Below are 12,819 nucleotides of genomic sequence, written 5' to 3' on the forward strand. Positions count from 1 at the left end.
TTTAAATTACTTACTCTATAGAGTAACCTATTTTAAAATATTAGTACTAGAAACTACTAACTAAGGTTCTACTGCCTAAATAAAAGTAAGGAACCCTTCTTTATAGGATAATAAGTAAGATAAAGGTACCTAAATTCTATAAGAAACCCTCTTAGAGATTCCTACTATAAGATATCTAATAGTAGAACCCTAACTATTATTCTTATTAATAGTAAGATAGGTTAAGGGTATAGATAGTACTATAAACCTAAATATAAACTAAAATAGTAGATTAAGCTATAATAAACTAGAGAACCTTATCTTAATTCTACCTATTCTACCTATTAACTTAGTAGTAGCAGAGCTAGCTCTCCTTCTATAATAGAAGAAAGAAAAATAAGATAAAAAAGAACTAGTATACCTAAGAGCTACTAAAGCAGTGTATAAACTAAAAGACCTATTACTTCTTCTTTATACTAGAATCCTAACTATAGCTATAATTTCTATTTAATTAGTAGCCTTAGTAAGCCTACTGTAGTAGAGCAACATAGGAAGTATATCTAAAGGAGTATCGGAGTAAGATTATATAACGCAGGTTATGTAATCTAGGATTAGTACATAGCAATTAAGCCTCTAATAGGAGCTTAACAGAGAATTAACTAATAATATACTTATCCTATCTAGCATTAAGCTATACGTGCCTAAAGAGGCGTTAAAGACCTCTCCTCTACATATAGTAACCTACGCAGGGAATAAAGAAGCTTTCTATTTATAGCTATTTAGGCACGATACTAAATTGTTCTTGTAATACATTTATCTAGAGAGTAATTAATTTTTAGTAATAATAATAGGACTTTAGTAAGTCTAAGTTAAGGATTAAAAGACTAATATAAGATAGGTACAATACTAGATTATATTTAGTACCTAAGAAATAGTACTTTAAGAACTTAACAAGGTATTAGTATACCTCTAGGAAATTTAGCAACCTTACAACTAGGGATTGTGCTAGACCTAGAAAACTAAGGAGTTGCCTCTAAAGAAGCTATTAACGTAATAGCTAGTATACTAGTTACGCTTAGACAACTTTTAGAGATTATTTTACTACTATAAAACTTATGCAATTAGTGCACAACCTACAGTTATACTTAAGTACTCTTTAGCAATAAGAATTAGCTAAGGAATAATTAGAAGGAAGAGATTAAGGGTAGTAAGTGCTGCTAGGTGTAGATAAAAAGGAGAAGAATAAATAAGGTAAGAAGCTTGCTAACAAAGAAGAGATATATAATAGTAATAATAACTTTCCTTGTAATCTTTTCTACTACAAAGACCTTTTAGAGATTTTTACTTCTTCTTTCTATAGCAGTTAAGACAGTTCTTACTGCTTACTTATTACTTATCTTTGCAATTCTTATTTATACCTTTCTTATTTTTAAGATAACTAATAATCTCTTGCTAATAGGTTATACCCTAAACACTAACCCTTCTACTAAGTATCTATTATTTAACGTAGGTTAATTGTTAGCTCCTCTAACGTAAGCCTAGAGAGAAAAACCTAGGAACAACTTAAGTAATAATAAAACTCCTAGCCTATTTAAAGGTAAGGCAAAACTTCTAAAGCCTAATACTAAATTAATAAACCTAACTGCCCTGTTTCTAGTAAATATAGCTTAAATAATAGTAATGCTTGTTTAGAACTAATTAAAGCTTAGCTAGGCACCTTTCCCTACTAAGTATATACTAAGTTTTAATAGTACTAAAGTTACTGTTTTTATTAAGTAATATAAGGAAGTTACTCTGTATTATAGCTTCTTAGAGATTAACAAGATCTAATAAGTAATTACCTACTGCTAGTAAAGGTAGAAGAATATTATTTATTACTCTAAGGAATACTAAACAGCCCTTAAAGGCAAAGACTAGGATATACTAAGAGAAGCCCTCTAACGCAAATTCAGAAGTAATAATAGCGCCTAACAGGAGGAATAAATTAAGTTCTTTAAACAGTAGCTCTGCAAATACTAGTTAAGGAAGGATCTTAATATCTAATAATACCTTAAGGAGTTTAAGATTAGATTAGAGTAATGCATCTCTGTAGGTACTGTTAAGAGCAAGAAAAAGGGCTTCTACCTTGTTAAGAGGCTCCCTCTTAACTACGCTACTAGAGTCTTAAGTAAGTTTAGTCTGTCTATAACGCGCTATTAGGAGTTTAAGTTTAGCTAGATTAGTAAATTTCTTAGCTACTAAGTAAATATTAAGGAAGAAGTACGCCTACTAAACCTTAATAAGGCTATAAAAAAGTTTAGCCTAACCTAAGAATTCTAATCTTATATCCCTAAGACCTGTTTAGACTACTAGCTATTAGACATTACTAGGATAACTTAGTCCTAATTAGCTCCTCTAACAACCTATTAAGTTCTCTAGATAACTATTAGCAAGAAACCCTAGTAATTGCCTCTAGGAGTTCTAGCTACCTAGTATAAAGTTAACTTATTAACTAATAAGTTGTATTAACTTAAGATTAGTTAGGCTAACTTTATTTTAGTATAATAGACACTACGTAAGACTAAGCTGTTATTAAACTAAAGTATTGTAACCTATGTATAAACTCTGTTAAATTAGAGGGTTAGTAAAGCTTAGCTATAAAGTACAGTTATACTAGGCAATAACTACTACCTAAGGAATTAGGCAGCTTTCTATAATATAATAGTAAATTGGAATACTGTTCCTTTAGAATTAGGATATAATTAACAGGAAACTCTAAGTTAAGCTGCTTAGAACGCTTAAATGCTATTTACCTGTTTTGTATATAAGAAGGTTAGTTATAGAAAAGCTAACTGCCTATTAATTACCTAGTTAATTAAGAATAGCTAGTGCTACTAAGATACTAACTAATAACTTATCTAGGGCACTGTTTCCTCTCTCTAGGGGCGTGTTACAAACCTAGGTATAAATAGTTAGATTAATCCTATCCTCTTAAATATTAAGTAGATATAGCTAAAACAGGACCTTAATCCTCTTACTACAAAGGCTAAATAGGGAAGGCCAGTAGAATTAATAGCTATTTAGAATAATTTTATAGTTACTAGTCTAAACCCTAACTAAGACTTAGGCGCAATATTAGCTAAAGACTATAAAGCTTTCTAAGAAGCCTCTATAAACTTAAGTAGTAATGTTTAATTATTTTAATACCTAATGTTCTACTGCTTAAACGCTAAGCTTTTAGCTACTTAAATCTAACAAAAAGGACCTTTATAAAAGCCTATTAATAAGAAAGTACTAGGTACTCCTAAGGTAGCAAAGCCAGTGCTAGTTACTATTGCTAAATAGCCTGCTAATAATTAATCGATTTAACTAAGAAGCTAGCAGTAGAAGACTTAAGCTCTGCCTACCCCAAATACAACCTTTGCACTAATATTAACCCCTTAGAACTATATTAAGAATTTGGAAATAACTAATACTCTGCCCTAAAGAAGAGTTAGACCTAAAAAGGCTTGTTTCTCTAAACACATCTTAAGTACTACTAATAAAGTAATACATACTATTATATTAGTACCTATAGTAATACCTATTAGAGCACTACTTAGAAATATAGCAGAAGTCTAAAAGAAAATATTCTAAAATACATATACCTAAGAAGAGTTTAAAGCTATCTAAAATAACTCTGTTTAGGCAATAGAAGTAGAGTCTAATAATAAGTTAAGTACAGAGGAAGAATACTCCTAACTTACCTTTAAGTCCTATATATCTAGTGTAAATACGCAGTTAGTTCCTAACTATATTCTTATTAAAGCCCTGTTAAGTAGAGTAGACTAATATTACTTAATGTTAGCAGTCTATTAGAATAAGCCTAAAGTTAATAAGGTCTAATTAAGTATTAATTAAACACTAAATAATTCCTAGATTAAAGCTAATATATAATTAAAAACTTTAGCTAGAAGAGAGTATAATAAGTAAGCTAGTATTAAATACATCTGCCGTAACTACCTAAAGGTTCTAGTTAGTATATTAGGAAATTACTTTCTAAGTCTCCTTAACTTAGGAGCGGAGCTGAATACTATTTAACAAGAAACTGCTAATAACGCAATGCTGCCTATTGCAACACTCCCTTAGAAAATAAGGAATGTAAAAATAGTCTTAGCTAATAGTATATTGGGCGGTTTCCTTAAGATTGTATAGGGAGCTGTTATAATAGTAGGATTAATCTCTATTTAGATAAACTTCTTTGTTATTAATTACTATACTAATGTAATTATTCTTAGTAACCCTTTTCTGTCTAATACTTAAGCAAAGCTTAAATATACTTTAAATAGCCTTACTTACTGCTAAATCTAGAGTAAGGAAGGTAATATAAGTATAAGATTTGTGTGTACAAAAGGTAATTATATTAATACCTAAGGAGTTGCAGTTTAATTGCTGGGAAAAGGCAGAGGGATATAAAGTCCAGTATTACATCCCCTTAATAATAATAAATTAAAAGCCTAGAGTAAATATACGTTAACTTAACCTAGCTGCAGTAGAACAAGACTGCAGCTTTAATAATAAGTATAGTTAGCAATTAGTAGTTAATAAAGGCAATAAAACCTGCTATCCTAATAAAGGATTGTTTCTTTGTATAGCTAAATATTAGCAGTGTTAGCTGAGATAGTATTGGAAACATCCTCTTTTAAGATAATACAGGTATTATAATAGTTGCTTATAAGGACCTTTCTCTAACTACTACTTATAAAGTACTTAGTAGTATAGTTAATATACTTAGCAGCAAATATTTAACTTATTCTGCAAAGATCTTTTGGGAAGATTTCCTAGAAGAACACCTACTAATTTAAATTAATATAATGCATAAGCAGAAAGAAATCAAGGTTAAACCTATAGACTACTTAGGCTAAGAACCTTGTATAATTAATAGTTAAATTAACTAGAAGAAGAGAGCTTAAGCATGGTAAATACCAAACTAGGACTCTACTAGAGCCCCTTTCTAATAATACTTTAAACCAAGATACGTATCTTTCCCTAGAGGAATATAGCTAACACCTAAGAGACTATTAGAAATAAAGATATTAGACAATCTCTAGTTAAGAAAAAGGGACCTACTTATTAAGATGCTCTATTAGAGAGAGGCAGCTCTTGCTTAGGACTTCTTAGAATCTAGTTAGATTAGCTATAAAGTATCTTCTCTAGTAATAATTAATACAGTACTGCACAAAGCCTAGCAAGCTAATTAATTTCAGCTCCTAAGGAAGCTTCGGGATACAGTAATTAAGATAGTACAGTAATAAATTAACTAAGGGACTCTTAAATTATGTAAAAGTTAATATCACAACCTATATTTCCTAGTTAAGAAAAAGAATTAGGACTATTAACTTATTAATAATGCCTAGAAAATAAATAGAGTTATAATTTAAGATGCAAACCTACTTCTAAACCCTAATAAGTTTACAGAAGAATTTACTAGCTGCTTTATTATGTCCTTTACTAACTTCTTTTTAGGATATAATTAAATAGAACTTAATGTTTAATTAAGAGATATTACTGCGTTCTACACCCCCCTTAGACTTATAAGGTAGTGTACTTTGCCTTAAGGAGCTACAAATTTAGTTACTAAGTTTATTTAGGTTATAACAAAGATCTATTAGGAGTATATCTCTATAGTATATATGCCTTACCTTAATAACGTGTGTATTAAAGGCCTAAAGACTAATTATTAAGAATAAGAAGTTAAGCCAGAGATCTAATAATATGTTGCAGAGTATATTATAAACATTAATTAAGTGCTAGCTAATATTAAAAGGGCTGGCGCAACTATTTTAGGATATAAATCTAACTTCTGTTACTCTTTAATAATAATAGTTAGCTATTAGGTTAATTGCTATAGCTAACATCCTAATAACTAGAAGGTTAAGAAGATTATAAAGTAGCTAGCTTATACTTGTACAAAAGATATTTAAGCTTTCCTAGGTATCTATGTCTACTATAAAGTCTAGATTTTTAACTTTGCTCTAATAGCTAATCTGTTATTTAGCCTACTCTAAAAGACAGTCGCATTTAAATAGACTAAGGACTATTAAGCTTTAATAAATGCTCTAAAGTAAGCTCTTTGCTCCCTACTAGTACTTATATTAATTAACTATTTAGTGCCCCTCTAATTAATTATCCTTGCAGTTAACAGTAGTAAGAAGGGCTAGGGTGCTACCTTAATGCAGGAAGGTAAGGGTAAAAAGTGACACCCTGTCTAATTTAAGAGCAGAGTCTAGTTAAAACCTAAGCAAAACTAGAATGCTAGCAAGTATAAGTGTAAAGTGCTGCTCCTAGCTATTAAAAAGTTTTACTCTTACTTATATAATATTTAATTTCTTATTAAAACAGATGTAAAGACTCTAGTAGCTTAGCTCTAATAAAGCGCTACTAACCTGCCTAGTTCTTTAATAACTTGTTAGTTAGTGTACCTAAATATATAGGACTTTAATATTACCTATATTTAAGGAAAAAAGAACGTAGTTACTAACGCTCTGTTAAGACACCCTAAGGAACCTAGATAGGAGCCTTCTAATAGCTCTAAAGAAAGTGTTAATAAGTTTATTAACTTAGTTTTAAATATAATACAGCTTAACTTTAGTAATAGTATATTGCAGTATACCCTGTGTATAGTAGATACCTCCTTTAGCAACACTCCTTTAGATAATACCTACTTAGAGGCCTCTTAAGAGTTAGCCTGCTAGATCCTGTTTTAAAAGCATCCTAAGGGTGTATTAGGAAAGGCTTTTACTAAGTTTAAGAAGAAGGCTTTGTAATATAATGTTTAGGAACAACACCTATTCTAGATACCCTCTAGGGGGCGCCCTCTCTAAAGAGTAGTTAACAATAAAGCTTTAAGGAAAGATATTCTTGCTGCGCTTTATAAAGAATTAGGCTATTGGGGTAAGAAAGGCACCTAGTAAAAAGTCTAGGCGAGATACTACTAGAAAGGCCTCTATAATAACGTAAAGAAGCACGTCTAAACGTGTACTTAATACTAGGTTTATAGTAATACTTAATTACATAAGTAACTCTACTCTACTAAACTACTATTAATGCTATAGGTATAGGTAACTATTAATATAGTCTTTATACCGGGAGGCTTAAATAGTAAAAGCTATATAGTAGTTGCACGTAATTACTTATTGCAATAGCTAGAAGCGCAAGGTCTTGCAAAGAACAATTCTAGATTAGTAGCTAAGTTTATCTAGAAGTTAATTTTCTGTTAATAGAGAGTACTATTAAAGATAAGCTGTAATAGAGGCTTAGAAAATAAAGGCCTTGTAGAGGATCTTTAGAAACTATTTAGAATTAACAGAGTAGTCTTGAGTACCTATTATCTACAAGGCTAAGGGCTTATTAAGAGAGGGCATAAACTACTAGTAGCTGCCCTAAAAAAGATAGAAGGAAACTAAGTTAAGAACTTGTTATACGTTCTGTAGGCTAACTAAGTAACTGTTAAAAGAGCTACTAGCAAAACCCCTGCGTATTTAATATATAGAAAAGAGTATGTCCTCCTAATTAAGCTCTTAGTTCTAATCTAGTAAGTCCTGCCTTAAAAAGAAGTCTCTAATACAGCCTTACTACTTACTCTACAGGCCTAACAGTTCTATGCAAGAAATAACAGGCTCTAAGAAGCTATTAATTAAACTATTTAACTAAGGTATGCTAATAAGAAGTATTTTAATAACTTAAAACGAATTTATAATAGCCTACTAGCTGTTAGAGATCTTGTACTACTTTAAGACTCTTCTATTAATGCTAATATATTAATAATTGTAAAGTTTAGGCTAAAGTAGTAAGGTCTTTACTAAATAAGCTTTGTAGGAAGTAAAGGCTAGTACTAACTTAAGGAACTTAATAGATAAGCGTTTTAGAGCTATACGCTAGGCAATTAACTAAAGAAGTTCTATTAGAGAATAGTAGTTAAGTTCCAGGAAGCCTAGAACTAATAGAGTGCTAATAAAGCTTTAGGGAGTCCCTACTATAAGAACATACCAGCACTTAATTAGGAGCAAGTAGTACAGCCTAAATAAACCTTAGAACGCAGAACAACCTAATATATAGTAGCAGAGGCAGCAGCTCTAAGGCCTATTTGCGCTAAAGAAGTAGTAATCTTCTAACTTCCTAGATTTAACCTAACAGAGTATTAGTAATTTAATAAGGATAAAGATAAACAAATTAATCTTAATAGGTAATAGCCTATCTGCTTAAGCAAGGGAGGGAGTTAGAGGTTTGTATTTATTTCTTTTACTGTTTTATTTTACCTAATTTTCTATTATTTTATTAGCTAGTTACTTAAACTTTTCTTATTAAACTAATAAATAGTTACAAGAAGAAGTAATTTGTAATAAGAAGTTATATTTTCTATTAAGGCAGTATTAAGCTACTAGAAGACTATTAGCAGAGACCTTAAAGAGAAGGAAAACTACCTAAAAACTGCCTAAAACTATATCTAGCATAGCTAAAATTACCTAACCCTAACAAAGAATTGCCTACTTACTTCTTCTTGCTCTTACCCTTACTCTTGGGAGTAACAAAGTCCTTATTATTAGAGTTATTATTAAACTTGTAAGTTATAATTATGTTACTAGAATAAGAGTAATAACCTCTAGGAGCCCTAACAGAAGCCTAGAGTAACTTACAATTGCGAAGAATAGACTTAGTAATATCTTAAAGCAAAGGATTAGTAATTAGAGTACCTACTACTAAGAGATTAGCATGAAAAGTAACTAAGGATTAGAAGAACTTATAATAGAAGTTACAGCTAGTATAGTTACTGTTAATCTAATACTTATTATAGGCTCTATAGTTTAGAAGCTTACTCTTGAAGTAGGACTAATAATACTTACTACTAAACTTAAGAGTAAGCTTACCCTTAGTATTAGCACAGTATAAGCAGTAATTAAAGAAGTTATAAGTAACGCTTCTACTAGAGCTCTGCTAAATAGTAGCAGGTACGTTAGTAGAGTAGTAACTACGCTTTATAGGGTTCTTAGGAGTACCAAGACTAAAGAAGTTAGTAATAGTAATATAGGTATTACTAGTGTTAAAGGATTAGACAGTAATCTCTAACTTATTATTGTCCTAGTAAACAGCAGTAACTTAGAGCACAGGCTTAAGAGTAATGCCTATTTGGCCTAACTAGAAGAGAAAGTAAGTAAGATTAATAATTAGCTACTAATTAATAATCTAGTTAGTATAATTATAAACTATAAGCACTGTTAGCAAAGGAAACTTAAGCAATAATTAGGACAGCACTTACGCTACTTAAGAATATAGCTAGATACTAACTAAGTAAAGTAGGGATATAGAAGAGTCTCTGTATTACCCTTAACAGGAGGCTTTTAGCTACCTCTAAGAGGACTCTAACTACTGCTGCTAGCGCTAGCAGTAGTAGAGCCTGTAGAAAAGTTAACAGAGGCTATATTAAGTAAAGTTAAATTAAGGATTAGAGCAGATATATAAGGAAAAGTTAGATAAAGAATAATAGAGGATTAAGGGTAGGAACCCTATTATATATAGCAGCAGCTAGCCTAAGCTTGTAACTCTAGACTGCTCTGTAATTGTAGGTAACTAAGAATTCCTATTATGCGTACTAGGCAATAATAAATAATAGGATTAAGTAGTTAATAATTAGTAATTACCTTAAGTTTTAATTGTAAGTAAAGGTGGATTTTTGTAATAGTAGATTAATAACGCTATTGTTTTAGTTAGTATAATAGCACTTTGGGATTTAAATAGGGCTTAGATGTTTAAGCAAGGGAGAGATATAGTAGAGTAATATAGGAAGTATATCTAAAGGAGTATTAGAGTAAGATTATGTAATGCAGGTTATATAATCTAGAATTAGTATATAGTAATCGAGCCTCTGATAGGAGCTTAACAGAGAATTAACTAATAATACACTTATCTTATCTAGTATTAAGCTACACGTGCCTAAAGAGGCGTTAAAGACCTCTCCTCTACACTACTCTATAAAAAGGTTCTTCTAACTTATAATAAATAGAGTAAAGGCAAGTTTAATTACTAGATAAAGAGCTATAAGAAATACTTTCTTTAAAGCCTAAACTTATTTTCTATAGAGAAATTAAAGATTATATTTAGTATAGACTATATTACTAAATACTTAAAAATATCTTAGAAAATATATATAATCTTAATAATATATACTAATATTCTATAGCTGCTAATATAGAAGACTCTAAAAGAGAGTATATTAAATAAGCTAGAATTACTACTAGAAAGAAGGTAGGCTATAAGTAAGGTACTTAAGAAAGTAAGGTAAAGAGTAAAGTAGTTTTTAATAGAGTTATTAAACTACTTATAACCTCTATAGAAAGAACTTAATATTATAAATAAGAACTACTAAGTAATAGGTTTCTAAGATGCCTTAGATAATTAGGTATAGAAATACCTACTTATTCTTCTCTTTAAGATAAAAGATACCTTATAAAAACTAAAAGAGAGTACTAGTAATATCTAGTAAAGAAAAAAGCTTAATAAAGCTCTTTCTTATAAACTTTAAATATACCTAAGTAGAAATAAATATTAATAAAATACCTATATACTAGAAAGAGATATAAAAACTCTAAAAAACACTTAGAGTACCTCTAAAGGGCAAGGTAAATAGTACTCTAGCCCTAAAAGATTATAAAACCTAACTAGCGTTACAGCTAGCTAAAATTTAATAGTCTACTAGAACTATAATTAGGCTAGGTATAAGAGTTTTAAATATTTACTTTTAAAATTAAATAATGCCTTATTAAAGAGAGTAGGAAAAGTAGGTAGGTATAAGAGCTAGGCTCTTTTTTATTAGCCTATATTAAACTTTATAAAGAGACTAAGAAGCTAGATAAATTATAGAATTATTTATTTCTAACTCTAACTAAGTTACTAACTATAAAGTTAGTAATTAGTAAATAGAAATTCTACTTTCTAATTAATAAAGGTTTATAGCTAAACCTAATTAATACGTACCTAGTAAAAGAGGAATCTCTTACTATTAGTACTCTACTAAAACTAATAGTAGAAGTAGTAAATAGTATAGAAATAACTATCTATAGGATAACTATAGCTAAGGTAACTATATAGGACTTATAAAGAAAATAGAGAGCCTACTAAGTACCTTTTATAGTTACTAATATAAATAAGTACCTAGTTTACCTAGGACTACTCTTTATTATAGCTAATAACCTAAAGCTTAGCTACTTTAGCTAAAGATTATACTACTAAAAGATAATAGATAATAGTAGTATAAACTTTAAGAAAGTAGCTATAGAAGACGCTAACTAGTTTAGCTAAATAATAAAGAATCTCTATATAGATATCTATTCCTATATAGTAAATATACTATACTAATCTACGCTAGAAGGTACTAAAATCTTAGATATTCTACTAGAATATTATAATTTTACTAATATCTTCTCTAAAGAAAAGGCCTTAGAACTAGTAACCTATAGCTTATAGTATTTATAGATTAAACTAGAAGAAAGAGGATAGCCTCTATACTACCTATTATATAACCTTTTAATAATAGAACTAGAATAGTTAAGAAACTATCTAAAGGAATACCTAGAAAGAGGGTAGATTTAGTACTCTAGATTACTAGTAAGGGCTCTAATACTCTTTATAAAAAAGAAGAATAGTAGTCTCTACCTATATATAGACTACTACAGCCTAAATAAGATAATAATTAAAAATAGGTATTCTCTACTACTTATTATAGAATTATTATAGTAACTAGTATAGGCTAGAATATATATACGCCTAGATATAAGGAAAGCCTATTACTATATCTAAATCCTACTAGGAGATAAGTAAAAGATAGTATTTTAGACTAGATATAGCTATTTTAAATATATAGTAATACCTTTTAGCCTTATAAATACTTTAGTATAATTTTAGGTATATATTAACTAAGTATTAGTAGGTCTAATTAATATCTTCTATATAGTCTACCTAGACAATATACTAATCTTCTTTAATACTAAATAGGAATACTAAGCTTACGTAAGGAAAGTTCTTTAATACCTAAGAGATTTTAAACTCTTTATAAAACTAAGTAAATATAAATAGTATACTTAGAAAACTAAGTTTCTAGAATATGTAGTTATAACTAATAGTATTAAAGTAAATACCTTAAGAGTAAAGACTATTTAAGAATAGCCTATTCTATAAATAGTAAGAGATATTAGAATCTTTATAGGGTTTATAAACTACTACTAGCGTTTTATAAAAGGTTTTAGTAAGGTAGCCCTTTTTTTAATAAAGCTTACTTAAAAAGAAGTAAGAGCTATAAAAGAAGGCTAAGCCTAGAGAAGAAAGAAGAGCTAGGCACTTAAGCTTAAAGAAAATAGACTTACTATATTTTAAAAGCTTTAAGCTATATTTCTTAAAGTACTAATTCTAGCTTACTATAACCTTACTTATAAAATAAGGATAGAAGTTAATACCTTAGAGAGGGTAATCTTAGGTATTCTAAGCTAACTAATACTAAGCTAGGATAGTAACTCTAAATAAAGACTAATTAACTTCTACTTCTATAAGCTAGCTATAATAGAGTATAACTATAATACCTATAACTAAGAGTTACTAGTAGTTATTAAAAGTCTTAAATACTAAAGATATTACCTCTAAAGAATCTATTTTAATCTCCTTATAGACTATAACAACCTAAAATAGTTTATAGAGATAAAGGTACTAAACTAGTAATATATCTATTTCTACCTTAAGCTAGGGTTAGGGTTAGGGTTAGGGTTAGGGTTAGGGTTAGGGTTAGGGTTAGGGTTAGGGTTAGGGTTAGGGTTAGGGTTAGGGTTAGGGTTAGGG

Source organism: Dothidotthia symphoricarpi (assembly GCF_010015815.1).
Source record: "Dothidotthia symphoricarpi CBS 119687 unplaced genomic scaffold P153scaffold_20, whole genome shotgun sequence".
NCBI classification, from domain to species: Eukaryota; Fungi; Ascomycota; class Dothideomycetes; order Pleosporales; family Dothidotthiaceae; genus Dothidotthia; species Dothidotthia symphoricarpi.